General features: G+C 37.8%; 1 pseudogene; it reads right to left on the bottom strand.

Annotated features, from left to right (window-relative positions):
- Positions 1-3,251: 3,251 nt before the first annotated feature.
- On the bottom strand, positions 3,252-3,395 carry LOC123933315 (annotated as a pseudogene).
- Between the last annotated feature and the right edge of the window lie 15,877 nt (positions 3,396-19,272).

The following is a 19,272-nucleotide window of genomic DNA, read 5'->3' as shown; positions in this document are numbered from 1 at the left end:
GCCAGTGCTGATAGTCTGACACTCCGAGACTTCTTTTTTTAAAGGATGCTTAAGGGCCTTCTTCCTTCCTGGCTCAAGATGTACAAGCTTCATCAGGGGCTGAGCTTCTGAATATTCAAGGAACTGATGAAACGAGCTCGTTCTTAAAGTAGAACTTACAAAGAACTCTAGAGCTAAAGAACCGTAGAGCTGCCTACCCTATGACCTGCAACAGACCTGCAACAAGACTGCTTTTGGTTCATACTAGTTTTCCCGGCTCCGGAGTCTGTCTTTGTTAGTAATTCAGAGCTTCTCCATTAGACAAATTGCTGCGTCAGAAACTGTTAACCAGTCTCCTCCTCTCCATTATTTGATTAATCAGTGCTTTCTATACCGTATGCAAAAACATACCGCCTAATGACTAGAGGATGTGGATAGCTCCCAACTGGTGGGCTGCTTTCTGTTTCCTCCTGGTTCTTCTGTTCCTGCTACTGCAGTTGCCCACTTGCCAAGAGTCAGTTGTGTCGCCGCCCATATCTGTTTGTGCCAGTTCTGTTTGTTATGTAATCACATATTTCAATTAAATGTTTCATGACTGATTTAATATAAGTACAAAAAGAGAGTTGTTGGTTCCATAAATATTTTGGAAAGAGTAAGTTTGAGTTGCTGGAAGTGCTGTTGAATCACATGTGGGCGCAACAACTCTGAAAGTCTTGGAGGTGGAGGGGCTCATAAAACTAGAAAGAGTGCATTCAGATTATTTCACAAAAGTATGTACATTCTCACTCTGCTTTATAACAAGCAGACCTGGAAATCCTAGTAGACAATGCATTATTTGAATGGTTTATGCAAGAGAGAGAATGTGAATTCTGATCGTTAGATCAATTTAAAGTCAATCACAGCAACAAAACTTGGCCTACACCAAAAGCTTAGGAATGGATCCAGTGCATACATTTTAAGTTAAAATAAAATTTAGGTATGTATGCATAATTTTAAAGAATTTTCCATTTCATCAATATTTTTTACTAACTGCTAAACGACCCATTTTTTCGCAGTGGATGATTATAGAGGGTTTCTACTGTCCACGGTACCCACTTTGATACATGATGCATCCACTAGTAACAGCACAGGCTCTTGGGGGAACAATAATGGTGGTGGGTTGTGCAGGGAGATTCAGTCTCCTAACTGGTGTTTGACTCACAGTGTGAAGCAGGTATCTAGGGCTAAAGATACAGCCTATGGCCCAAGAAAATATGTGTGGCTACCTACCTATATTAACAAAATACTATATGGATAATTACTCATATACAATTTTGTTCAATCTCCAAATAGCCTTTGGGAGATTAGTAATTGTCATCACTGTTTTGTCGGTTCAGAGAGGTTCAGAGAGGTTCTCTGAGGTTCAGAGAAGGTACATAACTTGGACCTAGTCCCATTCAAAGTAGTGATGGCTAAGATGGGTCCTAGACTCCAAATCCTGTGATTTATTCATCAAGACTAATTTACCTGTTGGTTCAGAGGGTAATGTCAACTGATCCAATCAGTCCTGAGATCCAGGTCCCACCAGCACTGACACTGAGCTTTTAATCAGCTTCGGCTAAACACGGTTCTTACATCGGTAAGAATTTGATCAGTTGGACTAGTTTCAGGCAGAGAACCTGATGCAGGCCAAGTTCTAAGCCTGGGCTGCTAAGTCAGGGTTTGGACTTCTAAGTCAGAGATTGGTCAACGCAGAATAACAGATGAGCTCCCAGTGCTCTCCACTTTCCTGTGAGCTGTGCTGCAAATGTTCTGTAAGCAGAAGGGGATGCACTCAAACGTTCAAAATGAGCCACCTTAACAAAAGGGAAATGCTTTTGGTCATACATATCATTCACATTGTTGCAACACCTGCTTGTTTTGGTGCAAGATAACAATCTGTCAGAATTTCCATTATTCCCCCTATATAATCTATATAATGGGAGCGGTTTTTTTTTTTGGCTAACTCTTTTCCCTCTGGCCTACAATTTGGGACATGGTATTTCGGCTCAGCTAGCATTGCTTTATTATTAAAATTACTGTTGGCCATTTTGAGTTAGTGTTGAATCAAACTCATGGGTTTGCTTTTTGTTCTCCAGAACGCTTGTGGAAAAGTACAGGAGAAAGTGCCTGGCTTTTGATAAAAGTCAGAGAAAAAGAAAAACACCTTGGCCATTTGAATGAGTGTATTGTAAACATTTTTGTGTGATCCATCATTATTGGAATTATCAGGGGAACTTATTAACCACACGTTTCTGGACTTTACCCCAGATCTACAAAATTAAATGCTAGAGAAATGGAACCTGGCTTAAATGAAGTATGTGGAACAATAAACATCTGTATCATTTTCCTAGGCTGCTGTGGCAAAGTACCTCAAACTTGGTGACTTAAAAAATAAAAGTTTATTCTCAGATAGCTCTGGAGATCAGAAATTTGAAATTAAAATATCAGCAATGTGGTGCTCTCTGTCTGAAGGCTCCAAAGGAGAGAATCTGTTCCATGCCTTTCTTTTAGCTCCTGGTGCTTTGGTAACCCTTGACATTCCTAGACTTGCAAGTCAATCACTCCAGTCTCTGCATCCGTGTTCACATGACATTCTCCCTATGGGTCTGTGTCTCTCCTCCTCTTCTTGGAAGGACACAAGCCATCTTGGATCAGAGCCCACCCTAGCAAGTATGACCTCATCTTAATTTGATTATATCTATAAAGATCCTATTTCCAAATAAGGTAACATTCACAGGTACTGGGGACTAAGACTTCAACATATCTTTTCAGGAGAAACAATTCAGTCCATTACTACATCCTACACACTTGCTGACAGGACCTTTATATCAATGGGAATAATGCATATTTTATACCCTAATTGGAAAAATCGAGCAGTACTTATGATTTTGAGAAATAAGTATTCTACTCAAACTAGAGATATTATTTTTTTTTCTGAAATTCTGAAACCATTTTTAAAGTGTCTTTTCAGTCATGAAACTTCCTTCATGTAGAGAACTCTTGAATTTCTTCCTTTTTTTTAAAAATTTTTTTTTTTTTTTTAATATTTATTTATTTGACAGAGAGAGATCATAAGTAGGCGGAGAGGCAGGCAGAGAGAGTGAGAGGGAAGCAGGCTCCCTGCCGAGCAGAGAGCCCGATGTGGGACTCGATCCCAGGACCCTGAGATCATGACCTGAGCCGAAGGCAGCGGCTTAAACCACTGAGCCACCCAGGCGCCCCGAATTTCTTCCTTTTAAAATAATTTTTCTACTAGCTAGAAAATAATAGTGAATTTCTCTTTTTTGTTGCTTATTCGAGAATCCCCGGTAGCTGCCATGATCCTATAATGGTTAGTATTTTGCATTGTGTAATTTATTCTACACTTGATCTTAGCCAAAAGGCCGAGAAGCGATTGTGTGTAATTTATTCTAATGAAAGATGTTATTAATTGCATCCATATTCATCCAAAACTATTCACAAGAAATGATACACAAGATTTGTATTATGACATGAAAATTTTTTTTTATTAACAAATAAGGTATTATTAGCCCCAGGGGTACAGGTTTGTAAATCGCCAGGTTTACACACTTCACAGCACTCACCGTAGAACATACCTTCCCCAATGTCCATAACCCAACCGCTCTCTCCCTAACCCCCTCCCCCTGGCAACCCTCAGTTTGTTTTGTGAGATTAAGAGGCTCTTATGGTTTGTCTTCCTCCCAATTCCATCTTGCTTCATTTATTCTTTTCCTACCCCCCAAACCTCCCATGTTGCTTCTTGACTTCCTCATATCAGGGACATCATATGATAGTTGTCTTTCTCTGATTGACTTATTTCACTAAGCATAATATCCTCTAGTTCCATCCACGTCATCGCAAATGGCAAGAGTTCATTTCTTTTGATGGCTGCATAGTATTCCATTGTGTATATGTATGTATATATCTACATATAGATATCTACATATCTCTATCTATATCTATCTATCTATCTATCTATCTATCACCTCTTCTTTATCCATTCATCTGTTGATGGACATCTAGGTTCTTTCCATAGTTTGGCTCTTGTGGACATTGCTGCTATAAACATTCAGGTACATGTGCCCTTTCTGATGACTACTTTTGTATGTTTAGGGTACATACCCAGTAGTGTGATTGCTGGGTCATAGGGTAGTTCTATTTTCAACTTTTTGAGGAACCTCCATGCTGTTTCCAGAGTGGTTGCACCAGCTTACATTCCCACCAACAGTGTAGGAGGGTTCCCCTTTCTGTGCATCCTCACAAGCATCTGTCATTTCCTGACTTGTTAATTTTAGCCATTCTGACTGGTGTGAGGTGGTATCTCATTGTGGTTTTGATTTGTATTTCCCTGATGCCGAGTGACGTGGAGCACTTTTTCATGTGTCTGTTGGCCATCTGGATGTCTTCTTTGCAGAAATGTCTGTTCGTGTCCTCTGCCCATTTCTTGATTGGATTATTTGTTCTTTGGGTGTTAAGTTTGCTAAGTTCCTTATAGACTTTGGACACTAGCCCTTTATCTGATATGTCGTTTGCAAATATCTTCTCCCATTCTGTCAGTTGTCTTTTGGTTTTGTTAACTGTTTCCTTTGCTGTGCAAAAGCTTTTGACCTTGACGAAGTCCCAGTAGTTCATTTTTGCCCTTGCTTCCCTTGCCTTTGGCGATGTTCCTAGAAAGAAGTTGCTGTGGCTGAGGTCGAAGAGGTTGCTGTCTGTGTTCTTCTCAAGGATCTTGATGGATTCCTTTCGCACATTGAGATCCTTCATCCATTTTGAGTCTATTTTCGTGTGTGGTGTTAGGAAATGGTCCAGTTTCATTTTTCTGCATGTGGCTGTCCAATTTTCCCAACACCATTTGTTGAAGAGACTGTCTTTTTTCCATTGGACATTCTTTCCTGCTTTGTCGAAGATTAGTTGACCATAGAGTTGAGGGTCTATTTCTGGGCTCTCTATTCTGTTCCACTGATCTATGTGTCTGTTTTTGTGCCAGTACCATAACCTTGATGATGACAGCTTTGTAATAGAGCTTGAAGTCCAGAATTGTGATGCCACCAACTTTGGCTTTCTTTTTCAATATTCCTCTGGCTATTCGAGGTCTTTTCTGGTTCCATATAAATTTTAGGATTATTTGTTCCATTTCTTTGAAAAAAAAATGGATGGGATTTTGAGAGGGATTGCATTAAATGTGTAGATTGCTTTAGGTAACATAGACATTTTCACAATATTTGTTCTTCCAATCCATGAGCATGGAACATTTTTCCATTTCTTTGTGTCTTCCTCAATTTCTTTCATGAGTACTTTATAATTTTCTGAGTATAGATTCTCTGCCTCTTTGGTTAGGTTTATTCCTAGGTATCTGATGGTTTTAGGTGTAATTGTAAATGGGATTGACTGCTTAATTTCTCTTTCTTCTGTCTTGTTGTTGGTGTACAGAAATGCAACTGATTTCTGTGCATTGATTTTATATCCTGACACTTTACTGAATTCCTGTACAAGTTCTAGCAGATTTGGAGTGGAGTCTTTTGGGTTTTCCACATATAGTATCATATCATCTGCAAAGAGTGATAGTTTGACTTCTTCTTTGCCGATCTGGATGCCTTTAATTTCTTTTTGTTGTCTGATTGCTTCTGTGCTGATTTGGATGCCTTTAATTTCTCTTTGGTGTCTGATTGCTGAGGCTAGGACTTTTAGTACTATGTTGAATAGCAGTGGTGATAATGGACGTCCCTGCCATGTTCCCGACCTTAGTGGGAAAGCTCTCAGTTTTTCCTCCATTGAGAATGATATTTGTGGTGGATTTTTCATAGATGGCTTTGATGATATTGAGGTATGTACCCTCTATCCCTACACTTTGAAGAGTTTTGATCAGGAAGGGATGCTGTACTTTGTCAAATGCTTTTTCAGCATCTATTGAGAGTATCATATGGTTCTTGTTCTATCTTTTATTAATGTGTTGTATCACATTGATTGATTTGCAGATGTTGAACCAACCTTGCAGCCCTGGAATAAATCCCACTTGTTCTTGGTGAATAATCCTTTTAATGTACTGTTGGATCCTATTGGCTAGATTTTGGTGATGAACACATTTGTGTTCATCAAGGATATTGGTCTGTAGTTCTCTTTTTTGATGGGATCCTTGTCTGGTTTGGGGATCAAGATGATGCTGGCCTCATAAAATGAGTATGGAAATTTTCCTTCCATTTCTATTTTTTGGAACAGTTTCAGGAGAATAGGAATTAGTTCTTCTTTAAATGTTTGGTAGAATTCCCCTGGGAAGCTGTGTGGCCCTAGGCTCTTGTTTGTTGGGAGAGTTTTGATAACTATTTCAATCTCCTTACCGATTATGGGTCTGTTCAGGTTTTCTATTTCTTCCTGGTTCAGTTGTGGTAGTTTATATGTTTCTAGGAATGCATTCATTTCTCCCAGCTTGTCAAATTTGCTAGTGTGTATTTGCTCATAATATGTTCTTATAATTACTTGTATTTCTTTGGTGTTGGTGTGATTTCTCCTCTTTCATTCATGATTTTATTTATTTGGGTCCTTTCTCTTTTCTTTTTGATAAGTCTGGCCAGGGGTTTATCAATCTTATTAATTCTTTCAAAGAACCATTGTTCTATTTTTGTTGTTGTTGTTGTTTGTTTGTTTGTTTGTTTCTATTTCATTGATTTCTGCACTGTTCTTTATTATTTCTCTTCTGCTGGCTTTAGGCTTTCTTTGTTGTTCTTTCTCCAGCTCCTTTAGGTGTAGGGTTAGGTTATGTATTTGAGACCTTTCTTGTTTCTTGAGAAAGGCTTGTACCGCTATATATTTTCTTCTCAGGACTGCCTTTGCTGTATCCCACAGATTTTGAACCATTGTGTTTTCTTTATCATTTGTTTCCATGAATTTTTTCAATACTTCTTTAATTTCCTAATTGACCCATTCATTCTTTAGAAGGATGCTCTTTAGTTTCCATGTATTTGGATTCTTTCCAAATTTCCTCTTGTGATTGAGTTCTAGCTTCACAGCATTGTGGTCTGAAAATATGCAGGGAATGATCCCAATCTTTTGATATCGGTTGATATCTGATGTATGACCTAGGATGTGATCTATTCTGGAGGATGTTCCATGTGCACTAGAGAAGAATGTATATTCTGTTGCTTTGGGATGGAATGTTTTGTATATATCTGTGATGTCCATCTGGGACATGAAAATATTTTTTATTAGAAATTTTATTTTTTCTCCATTGCTAGGATGTATTTATTGATATCAAATTTTCTGTTCATATTTTTCCAGCTTTATGGACATAACTGACATATAACATTGTACAAGTTGAACATGCACAACATGTTAATTTGATACACTTATATATTGCAAAATGACCACCACCATAGGGTCCATCACATCATAAAATTACCATTTCTTTTTGTATTGAGAATATTTAAGGTTTACCCTTTTAGTAATTTCAATGAGACAGGGTATTATTAACTATAATCTTCATGTTATAGGATCTCAGTGTACATTTTTCATCATGGAGCTTTTAGTTTGTACCCTTTGATCAACATTTCATCATTTACTCCATCCTCCTGTGGTTGGTTAAAAAAAAAAAAAAAAAAACCACCACCATTCTACTCTCTTTCTCTGAGTTTTGATAAGCCCTCATAGTGGAGGGATTTGCATTCTAATGGCTGATTTAGACATTACATACAGAGGAGTAAGTACAAAGTACAGAATACTATGGGAAATGTAGCAGGTGCTAGAGGTAAGAAGATAAGCAAAGAAGGCTTCCCTGAGGAGCTAAATTTTGAGTAAGAGGTTGAAGGAAAAGTAGAAATTTGTCAAGCGCAAAGTATGGGAAGGGTGGACAAAAAATTAGTGTATCTGAGAAACCTCCAGGAGTTTGTGAAGATGGAGCAAAGAAATGATGAGCTGATGCTGGGAGATAGAAAGGTTGTCAATGTTGGACCACTAGGAGCCTGTGTGTTTTGGGTGATTTGTCTGTTTTTTATTTTTGTTTTTGTTTTTGCTTTTTTCCTCCTGGAACAGAATTTACTGAAGGTTGAACACAAGATGGTGGGGTTCCTTCTTGCTAAACACTGCATATCATTGTATATTCATTTCTTATAGATTGACAATACTCTTTCACTATTACAGCCTCTAAAATATTCTGTAGAAAGGAAATCTATTTTACTTGAACTTAGCATTTCCCAAACTTCTCTGATAATGAAATTCCATTATAGAACCATAAATTTAAGTGTTTTCTGGGTCTGCATTAGAATAGCCTAAGGGGACAGGCAGTCTCAGGGAAGAGGAGTCAGTGGTAAACTCAGGAGTAACTCCTGAAGAGTGGTTAAAAAGCAATCTCATGACAGTCTCAAGTGGGAAGCATTATAAGGCTGCTCCTCTGAATTAAGAAATAAGACAGAAGCAGAATAACAACAAAGAACATTTTATTAGGGGGTGTAAATGATGCTGAAGTTAAACATTTTTTTATAAAGAAAATTTTAACTTAGAAATAAATGATTGTAAAGGTGATACATATTCATGGGTGAAAAGGTTTAAGAACAATACAGACGTACGTAAAGTAAAGCAAACACGAACTATTTTTATTCATATGTATTTATTAAAGAATTTAATCATGCTCTACTCTGTTTCCCAAGTTATTTTAACTTAGCTATATATTTCAGCCATGTCTGTACATGGAGCATTATCACATTGTATTGGTATGCCGTAATTCTTTAATTCTTTTATCCAAATCCTTAAAGATTTTAGAATTATTTCTTATGTTTGGTTGTTTCAAAAAGTGCTGTGCTAAATATCCTTATGCATAAGTCTTTGATATCTGTGTAACTAGTTTCTAGAAGTGGAAATCCTATTTTGATACAGGGCAGAGATTGCTAGTTGCCTCTAAATATCCAAGATTCCCTATTTTTTTTTAATAACATAACTTGACATTTACTCCTGGCAGCAGTGCAGTCAATGAACGACTACATTTCCCAGCCTTGAGTGCAGCTATATATGGCTCTGTGACTTTTAATTAACTAAATATGAGCTCAAGTGCTATATAATTCCTTTTTTTTTTAAAGATTTTATTTATTTATTTGACAGACATATATCACAAGTAGGGAGAGAGAGGGAGAAGCAGGCTCCCTGCCAAGCAGAGAGCCCGATGTGGGGCTCGATCCCAGAACCCTGGGACCATGACCTGAGCCAAAGGCAGAGGCTTTAATGCACTGAGCCACCAAGGCGCCCCTATATAATTCCTTTAAGGAGTCTCTTTTCCAAGTAAAGAGCAAACTTTCTTTTGCCCTTCCTCTTTTGTGCTGTCTAGATTTAAGTATCCTCTTGGATTATGAGGTGACATGCTAAGGACACAGGAGAGTAGCAAGACTGAAGAAGCCTGGGTGTCTGATAACTTAAAGCTACCACAGTAACCTTGAAGGGCTCCCTCTAGATTTCTTTTACATGAAGAAAACTAAATTTCTGTCTTGTTCAAGCTGCTACATTCTCCCCCCCATTACATACCCAAGATCTTAAATTAATTGAATCCGATGTACGTTGAAAAATTTGAAAATCATATCCAAATGCACTGAAAGGGGATTATATGAATATACACTCTGACTAGCATTGAATGAGATTGCCTGGAAAAATAATTAAATTTGTTAACAAATGATGTGATACTTATGATTTTCTTCAGGAGAATTTTAGGGGCTTTCAGAAGTTTTATTTTAAGCCTCCAAACATACCTAAGTCAACAATGTTCAGTATAAAGGAAGTAACATCACACAAATTTCTTTTTTTTTAATTTTTAATTTTTTTATTAACATACAGTGTATTATTAGCCCCAGGGGTACAAGTCTGTGAATTGCCAGATTTACACATTTCACAGCGCTCACCATAGCCCATACCCTCCCCAATGTCCATAACCCCACCACCCTCTCCCTACCCCACTCCCCCTGGCAACCCTCAGTTTGTTTTGTGAGATTAAGAGTCTCTTATGGTTTGTCTCCTTACCAATCCCATCTTGTTTCATTTGTTCTTTTCCTACCACCCAAGCCCCCTACGTTGCCTCTCAACTTCCTCATATCAGGGAGATCATATGATAATTGTCTTTCTCTGATTGACTTATTTCGCTAAGCATAATACCTTCTAGTTCCATTGATGTCATTGCAAATGGCAAGATTTCATTTCTTTTGATGGCTGCATAGTATTTCATTGCGTGTGTGTATGTATATATATATATACACACACATACATATACATATGGTATATATGGTATATATATATATATATATATAGATATCTATATATCTATATATACCTCACATTGTGGTCCTTCTTCCATTTTGAGCCTATTTTTGAGTCACACAAATTTCTAATCATATCTTTAATTGGTCACTTAAAAACTATGTGACTGTGACCCTGGGCTAGTTTAGAACTTTTTAGAATCTTAGTTTCCTAATTTTTAAAGGAGAGTTGATAACACTACCTCTTTGGGTTATAACGAAGAGTTAGGAAGGTAATGCATGTAGTATGCTTAGTATAAACTCTTATATAACTCTTGTATAACACACTCAACAAATGTTAGCCATTATTATTATTTGATTAATGGATTAAATATCTGCTTTTGTAAGCTGTTATGTGGGACACAATTACAGAATCCAGTGCCTATAAAGAAGTAGCTCAGTAGACTAACTGGGATTGTGGGGTGGAGGGGAGAAAGCAGGAACCTCAAAAAGGGAAAGTACACAATCACAGGAATTAGGGGAGAGGGAGATTGCTTTTGTTTAGGAACATGGTGTCAAGAAAGGTATCTCAAAGGCGTTGAAGGATGGGGAAAATTCCAATTGGCAGAAACATCAGCGGACTTCATTCTAAATCACCCAACAAGGCAGCCAAAAAAAAAAAAAAAAATTGGGGGGAGGATGGAAAGACATGGGTTAAGTAGTGAACCAGGTGGCTGAAGTACAGGGAGTAGGCAGAGAGTGTCAACAGAAGTATAAGGCCTGATTCTAAAGGATCTGTTCTCCTTGAACAGTTAGAAAGGAGTTTTAATGCCTTGAGAGTCAATGAAAGACGTCAGTGTGAGTGTAAGGACAGATGATAAGAAGTGTGCTAGGTGGGCTATGTGAAAGTTAACCTGGTATTGGTGTGCACCATGGACTGTACAGAGCTAAGACAGGAGGTGGGGCTTGGTAGCTACTGCCCATTGTCACAATGGGATCAAATAGGAACATATCCCTGCATAGAACATCCACTGTTACAGTTTTTTTAATTACTGTTTGGAGAAACCAAGAGGTAGAGCAGCCCTAGGTCTTCCAAGGTTGATGAATGAGTCAGTAATGAAACCATTAACAAGTTGCCTTTGATTCCTGCTCCTTATCCCAGGGCAAGTTTGTGTCTTAGCAACACACTTTGAACTTGGCAACACTCAGAGCTCTCTGTGAATGAATAAAGCAAAAACGGAGGGAAATGTGAAAGTTACTTTAATGGGAGGAAGTGTTTCTCTGGGGTATGTGTATGCTGGGCATGTGCTGGATCTCCAAATTTCAGCGGGAGCCAGTGAAGTGTACAGTAGGGGATCTGGTGTTCAGTGAATAGAAAGTCCCCTTCTCCCTGCAACTGGAAATAGAATATGGTTTTAAAATGCAAAAATTAGGCACTTACAGAAAATTACCTATTTTTCTTATTAAAGAAAAGGAGAGCTAAGTATGAGAGATAACTTTTCAAAGAAGGCAAAGAATAGCTACAAAGCAAAAAAATTAAAGCAGAATATCCACTACGTCAGCCTGATTATTTGCCTTGCTAGGTATACTTGCTGCATTTTTTTAAATTAACATATAATGTATTCTTAGCCCCAGATACTTGTTGCATCTTGAGGACCTGTGCTGTGTCTTTTGAAACTTATTTGTCTTTTGCTTAAGATTGTGTTATATACAGGTAACTTCTTACTGCTTTTATATTGTCTTCCATTCAACACACATTTTTTGAACACTTACGGTACGCTAAGCATTTTTTCCTAGGCCTTCAAGTGTTCTAAGCATGGATTTCACAGCGTAAGGTTTTCTGGTTACTCTGCTAGCACTGTCAAAGCTGGATGAAGACGGCAGAGAGACTCTGCAGAAAGGCAATGAGGAGGGTCTTCTCACACGGCCAGCTAAGGCATTATCAGAGCAGGAAGAGTTTTCCGTAATGCAGAATAAATTATCACAGATTTAGTGCCTTACAACAATACACATTTAGTGTCGCACAGTTTCTGTGTGTTACCTCACACCCCCAAGCCCATGAATGGCTTGAATGGGTTCTCTTTTAGTTGGGTTTCAGGGTCTCTCAAAGACAGCAATCAAGGTGCTGGCCAGGTAGCATTCTCTTCTGGAGGTTGGAGTGAAGAAGAATCTTCTTTAAGTTCTCTCAGGTTATTGACAGAATATTTGTATTTATTTATGTTTGCAGCTGTAGTTCTGGGACCTTCAGTATTTTTGTTGGCTATCAGCCAGAGGCTTCTCTCAGCTCTTAGAGGCCTCCCTTGTCCCTCCCTCCTTGCCATGTAGCCTTCTCTGTATCTCTGTAATTTACAGCCTCTCAACGCATGTCTGTAAGACCAGTAATACAGTGATAGACCCCAGAGCAAGACTGCTAGGAGCCTTATACAATGGAATTGTGAGGGTGACCTACCTTGTTGTATTGGTTAGAAGCAAGTCACAGATGCACCCCTACACACACTCAAGAGGTGAAAATTATAGAAAGGTCTGAAGACCAGGACACAGGGACCAGTGGGGATCATGTTAGAGGCTGTCCACCAGAGAGGGCATTGGAAGACAGATGCTCAAGGCAGGCTGGACTAGATCTTATTTAATTTTCTATCCTCATTGCCTGGTTCACATTGACTGATGAAGAAAGTAAATCTTTACTGGTTGGATCTTTACTGATTGGATGTGAAGAGTGATAGAGTAAGTCTAAGGACAAAGCTTCAGGGATGATTCTAAGGTTTCTGGCCAGAGTTCACTGAAAACGTGCCATTTTCTGGGATGGAAAACAGTGGAAGAAATGTTGAAGGTTAAGGGTGTAATACTTTAACTTTGAGATATGGTCCAGATGAAGAAATCTATAGCATTTCTTAAACTTCAGTGGGATATGGATCCCTCAGGAATCTAAGTGAAATGATTCTCATTCAGCAGGTGGAGCCTGAAAGGTGTAGTTCTAAGGTCCCAGGTGATCCTGATGGAGTTCAAGAACCACACTCTGAGTACCAAGGTTCAAGAACAAAGGACTCAAAAAAAAAAAAAAAAAAGAACAAAGGACTCATAATGTTTTTGTTTCTTCAAATGTTTTGTTTTGAAAATCTACCTTCTTGCACATTTGTGAGTTGATACCTAATATTTTTCATTTTGTTTAAAACAGAGGATATGATTTCTAGTATGCTATCACTGCTCATATTTTAAAAGAAAATGTCACATCTGTCTTTTAAATGTATCATACCCCAAACCTATAAACCACAGTGATCTGATCATCAGCACCTATTTAACAATATACTTGAAGAAAGTTTTTCTTACATAGTGAAAATATTATACATTATTGCTTTTTCTCATTGAACTCACATTTCCATTCTGCTTTCCCACAGAATTTTATCCTAAAGTGATACATTTTTCTTTTGAAAGCTTTATTGATCTACTTGCTTAGTTATGGCACAAATGTGCATATAAATTCAAATTTTAAAAAGATTAGAATTTTTTGTGTCTATAAAGTCAAAATGTTAAAAATTTCTTCTGTGTTAAACTATTTTTACAATTCGTAGACAATTGATCACATAATATATATAACACAAATTTCAATAAACACTAAATAGAATTTTATTGGAAATGCATCTTTTAATGAGATAATTGGGGCTAATTTTCTTTTTTTAATTAGCCCCAGTATTGAGGATAAGAATTAGTTATTGTTAGAATGAGATATGATATATTAGTTCATTGTCACTTTTCTGCTTTTTTTTTTTTAGAGCAATGTTACTCAATGCTATGAATTCCTTTAAAGATATATGCCAAGAATCATATATCTATCATCAAACTCATTTTAATGATGTGTTAGTGAAGATGTTCATTCAATTCTCCTTCAAATTCATTGAAAGCAAAGATTTGGAAACCACCTGATTAATCTTAAGAGTAAAAATCATGGGAGAGAGCTGTGCCTTTTTTTTGTAAAAAGGGAAAAACTTGGGTGAGGAGAGATGGGAAGGCAGTAAGCATAATGCTGACCAGTTACACTTTCTTAGGAGGTAAGTTTTAGGGAAAAGTATTCTCTTGAAACTATTAATGCCCACATGGCCTTTGGAAAATATGTGCATAGGAGGGTACAAGCTTTCTAGTTTGAAGAATTGCAGTTCAGAACCGGAAATGGGTGATGCTCAGGAGACAGGCTGGGCTGAAAGCAAAGTGAGGGGGACATAGAGACAGAAATCCATGTGTGTTGAAACCTGCATTGTGCAGGCATCATTAATTTATAATTTTAGGAGTAGAGTCTGGATCAAAAGAGATTTTGTCCCATGTATGAAAGGAAAGAAAAGTGACTAGCAAACCCAAGGGCCATATAGGCTTATAGGGACACTGGAAAACACAGAGTACCTTCGAATCCTCTAAGACATCTTAAATCCTTGTGTGCAGAAGTAATGATGGATGATTGGTATGTGATTATAAACTACCCTTCTTGTGTGTGGAGTTGGCTTAATTTTTTGTTGATTGTCCAGTTCTTTAAGGTGTAGAGACAGCTGGTGTATTCTGGATTTTTCAATTTTTTTTTGAGGGAGGCTTGGATGGCTATGTATTTCTCCCTTAGGACCACCTTTGCTGTATCCCATAGGTTTTGGGCCGAAGTGTCTTCATTCTCATTGGTTTCCATTGATTATAAACTACCCTTATCTATTTGCTAGAGTTAGCTCTCTGCTCAGTAACATTTTGTCAGCTTAATTCTAGTTATTCTGTGTACACAGTGTGCCTGAGTTAATGAAACCTCATTACTAGAAAGAAAGGAAGAAAGGAATGAAGGAAGGAGAAAAAAAATTACCTTGGTCTTTTCATTCAATCTGCCTATCATTATTCTCCCTCGAGTTGCTAAATCTAAGTGACTTTAGAAGATGTTTTCAACATCAGGTATTTTGATTCTATGAATCAGTCACATTTTAAAGATATTTAAAATTGAGTGAGTCACACTTTTCCTTTTTGCTTTTATTTTGAACAGATCCTTGGGAAGCACTAGTCAGATAAACAATTTATTTTCATAGGGAGGCAAGGTGTGAGAAAGATAGGGTGAGAACTTTTATTACCAAAGAGGTGCTGGAACTCTTTTATTTGCAACTTTATCAAATGATTGGTAAGGACATGTTATAATCCGAGGCTGCAAATGCCTCCCTTAGCTGAGCAAGTGTAAGGAAGACAATTCGAGGGTTACAAGCCACATTCTAAGGCCAAATAACCATTCTCAGAAAGAATGTATTATCTGTCTGAGGCATCCTCAGATCCGTATTGTGCCTACCTCTGTCATTTCTTTTTTTTTTTTTTAAAGATTTTATTTATTTATTTGACAGAGAGAGATCACAAGTAGATAGAAAGGCAGGCAGAGAGAGAGGGAGAGGGAAGCAGGCTCCCTGCCGAGCAGAGAGCCCGACGCAGGACTCGATCCCAGGACCCTGAGATCATGACCCGAGCCGAAGGCAGCAGCTTAACCCACTGAGCCACCCAGGCGCCCCTCTGTCATTTCTTTATGCCTTTTGCTTTCCAGGCGAGAGGACTTTGCCTGCCCTGTTGGTATCTATCTATGATCAAATACCTTGTGACATTTCAGCTTAAGCAGCAAGATATTCCTGAGAACAACTGTGGTTCAATATTTTCCATAGGACTAATAATAATCCGCTGCCTTAACAACTATAAAGAGCAACCGATGCCTCATGGAAAGTGTGGACAAGATTGGATTTTCTCGGTACAGATCATAGGGTTAGAAGAGACCTTTCTTTGTTCCTATAATTCATCCAGCTTTGTTCCCTGCCCCCACCCCATCATGTGAGAAAGCTGAAGGAGGCATAATAAAGGATCTAGGTTCTTGCCCACACATTTGCTATATCTCCTCCCCCGCCACCTCCGTCCCATTTCTCCACTTCTGACCTAATATTCATGTGCACACTTACCCCTTAAATAGGTTAGAGGAGATGCTGACACTCCAAAGCAGCAAGTCAGCAGGGAGAATAATCTCGGATCAAAACTCCACTTTGCTGCAGATCTTAAGTATAGAAAGGCAAAGCTGTTTTTGCCTACGTCTTTTATCTTTTCTTCATCTGCCAAAGTGTGCTTGGCATTTCATAGGGGCTTAATTCTTAAAATTGGATGCGAAATTTTGCATGTTTGTGAATTCTTTTCCATAGCTTTCATCGGAGCCTTGAAAAGATGAATTTGTCCCTAAAGGTAAAGAACTACTCATATGACGGGCTTGTTTTTCTCCATGACATTAAATGACTTGAAGAGTCACCCCAGTGCAGTATAGAATTCGCGCTCCTCTCACTCCACTCTCTTTGGAGACCTGGGAACTTCAGCTAAATGAATACCAAAGTTTGCCCTCTGGTCTATGTTTTCTTGGAGCAATTTTTCTCTCTAGCTCCAGGAAAAAAAAAAAATCTCGGGTGCTTTCTTTCATCAAAAATGTAGTGGAGATCGTGAAAACAATTTTTCAAGATCTGCTATGCAACTGAGAAATCCTGTCCATACAATTTGATAGTAATTCACTAGTCCTTACTACCACCCCCTCCCCCAACATTTATTGGGTTTTCACTGTGTCAGGAACCATGCTAATCACATCATGAGCATTACTTTGTTTAATCTTCATAGTAACCTTTTTAGCTATGCATTATGGTGTTTCCCATTTTAGATAAGGAAACTGCCTTATAGAGGGGTAAGGGCCTTGTTTATGGTTCTATAGCTAACACACGATGAAACCCAAACCCACGTCCAAACTCATACCTGTTTGTGGAATCTGAGCTCTAATTTATCAAGCTGTTCCTGTCAATTAGGTAACATCCATAATAGTGTGATCAATCCACCAAACAAACAGGGACGCATAGAGAATTAATCAGAAGCCTGGTATTGGAGAGGGAGCATTGGGCTAGGGTTTTGGAAATCTTCTTAATATCCCCTTGGTCATCAACTTCTGGAGTAATAGTAATACAGTTATTTAATATTTCTGTGCAGTTTTTTTTGTTTACAAAATGGAAAGTTACTATTTAAAATTTTCATTTATCATCACAGTTAAAACCATAGATATATATAACTTTGATAAAGGAAATAATAATGATAATAATAATAACAATAATAATAATACATCCATAGTTTCAGATTAAAGGCCTCAATGCAGAAAGATCCCAGATTTCCTTTGTGTCATATGTCCCCTGAGAGTGGTTTTTATTGTCCAGAAGTGAATTCTCATCTTTTCTCGAGGTTCCTCCCGTTTCTCTTTCTCAGTCTCTTCCGTGCGTTTTTCTTTATTATGTTATGTTAGTCACCATACAGTATATCATTAGTTTTTGAGGCATTTTTCCTTTTGTCCTCATCCCACTCTCTCCCTCTCCTCTTTTCCTTATCCTTTTTCCTCCCCTTTCCCCTTCCTTTCTTTCCCTCCCCTGCTCCCCTGTCTCGGATTACAAAGACAGCACTGTGCCTGGGAGAGTGCCTAAAGGGTGGAGGGAGAGAGGAAAATGAGGCCAAATAAGTTTTAACAAACTCTGTCTCTTTCTGCAGCTGCTGTTTGGAAAGCAGGCTTCCTGCCATTCTCGGGCTGAACCTGCCAAATGCCTTATCCTGGGCTGAGCCCCAGGACCTCAGCCACAGACTACTGTCTATGGCATTTCCAAATGCAGTCCCTCAGCTGTGCTGCAGGCAATAAATATCTCTTTCTGTAATAGGGAAATAGGTCCGTGAAATCTACCCGTTCATCCTTCAGAGCTTCCACTCAGCCACATCTTTATTTTCACCCGAATTGCATTATTGCTCTTTAAGATAGAATCTGGAGACATTTATCAAGTGCTTGTGTGCCAAAGTTCTGGGTATTAGAATATTCTCAAATTCTCCAAGGGAGAAATCAATAGAAAATTGTAGCCAGAGGACTGATTAGCCAGATAATATGGAAGATATTTTTCTTTCCTAGAGACTGAGCCAGCTCAAATCACATTATTTAAAATTTCTTAGCCCCTTGCTATTAAAATGTAATTCAGGTCCTAAGGTTTGAAATGTTAGATTTATTTTCTAACATTTCTTAACATTAAAGACCGGAACGGGGAGCATTACACTGTGCTAATTTAATGTGGCAGATAAACCAAATGATAATATCAATTATTATTACTTATGCATATACATTTTGTGTGCTAGAAAATGCATGGAATTTCTCTTTATATCATCTCACTTAATGTCTGAAACAGCTTTGCAAGAAAAGATACTGTTAGCTGGCTTTTACAAATAAGGAGTGTGAAACTGAGTTTGGCCATAGGTTTTTCTTCTTAATACTCTAAATGTTAAATTTACATGAAAGTAGACATTCTCATACACTGGTGGTAGGAGTGTAAAGGTGGTAGATAATTTTGCAATATGAGTCAAAATTAATTACAAGCATAACATAACCTTTTACCAAAAAAAGAATATGCATCTATATTTATGTGTGTATATGTGTGGGTATATATGTATATACACGATCACAACTTTTATCCACTTTTGGGGGGGCGAATGTTGTAGAAGGATGTACATTGTTATCACTAAGGAATGTTATACTGGAGGATTGTGGAAAGAAGGAGGTCTTTTGTTTATAAGTTTATGCACAGCTGAACTTTTTAAAAAATATATAATAGACATCCTAACAGGTGTGAGGTGGTATCTCCTATGGCTTTTTTTTTTAACTTTTGATGATTTATGTTTTGTCACGATCCTGTATCATATTTATATTATTAAAAAATAGTTGAAAATGAGTGTAGTCTTTGACTCAGCAATTATATTTTTAGTAATTTATAATAAGGAAATTACTAGGCAATTGTATAAAAATATGTAAAGAAAGGTATTTATTGCACTGTCATTAGAAGCACTTAATTAGTACAGATGTTCAATTACATAAAATATGGTATGTTCCTGTAATAGATTATCATAACATTATTTTTAAAAATAAATGAACAGTTATGTGAATATGAACATCAAACTCCCTCCAACTAATGCCTACCAGGCACACATCTGTAGTTGAACATGTTGGGATTCTTCCTCATTTCAGAGAGAGGGAACC

This window comes from Meles meles, chromosome 20, assembly GCF_922984935.1.
Source record: "Meles meles chromosome 20, mMelMel3.1 paternal haplotype, whole genome shotgun sequence".
Taxonomy (NCBI): Eukaryota; Metazoa; Chordata; class Mammalia; order Carnivora; family Mustelidae; genus Meles; species Meles meles.
The sequence above is the reverse complement of the archived record's forward strand: the minus strand, read 5'-3'. Positions and strand labels throughout refer to the sequence as shown.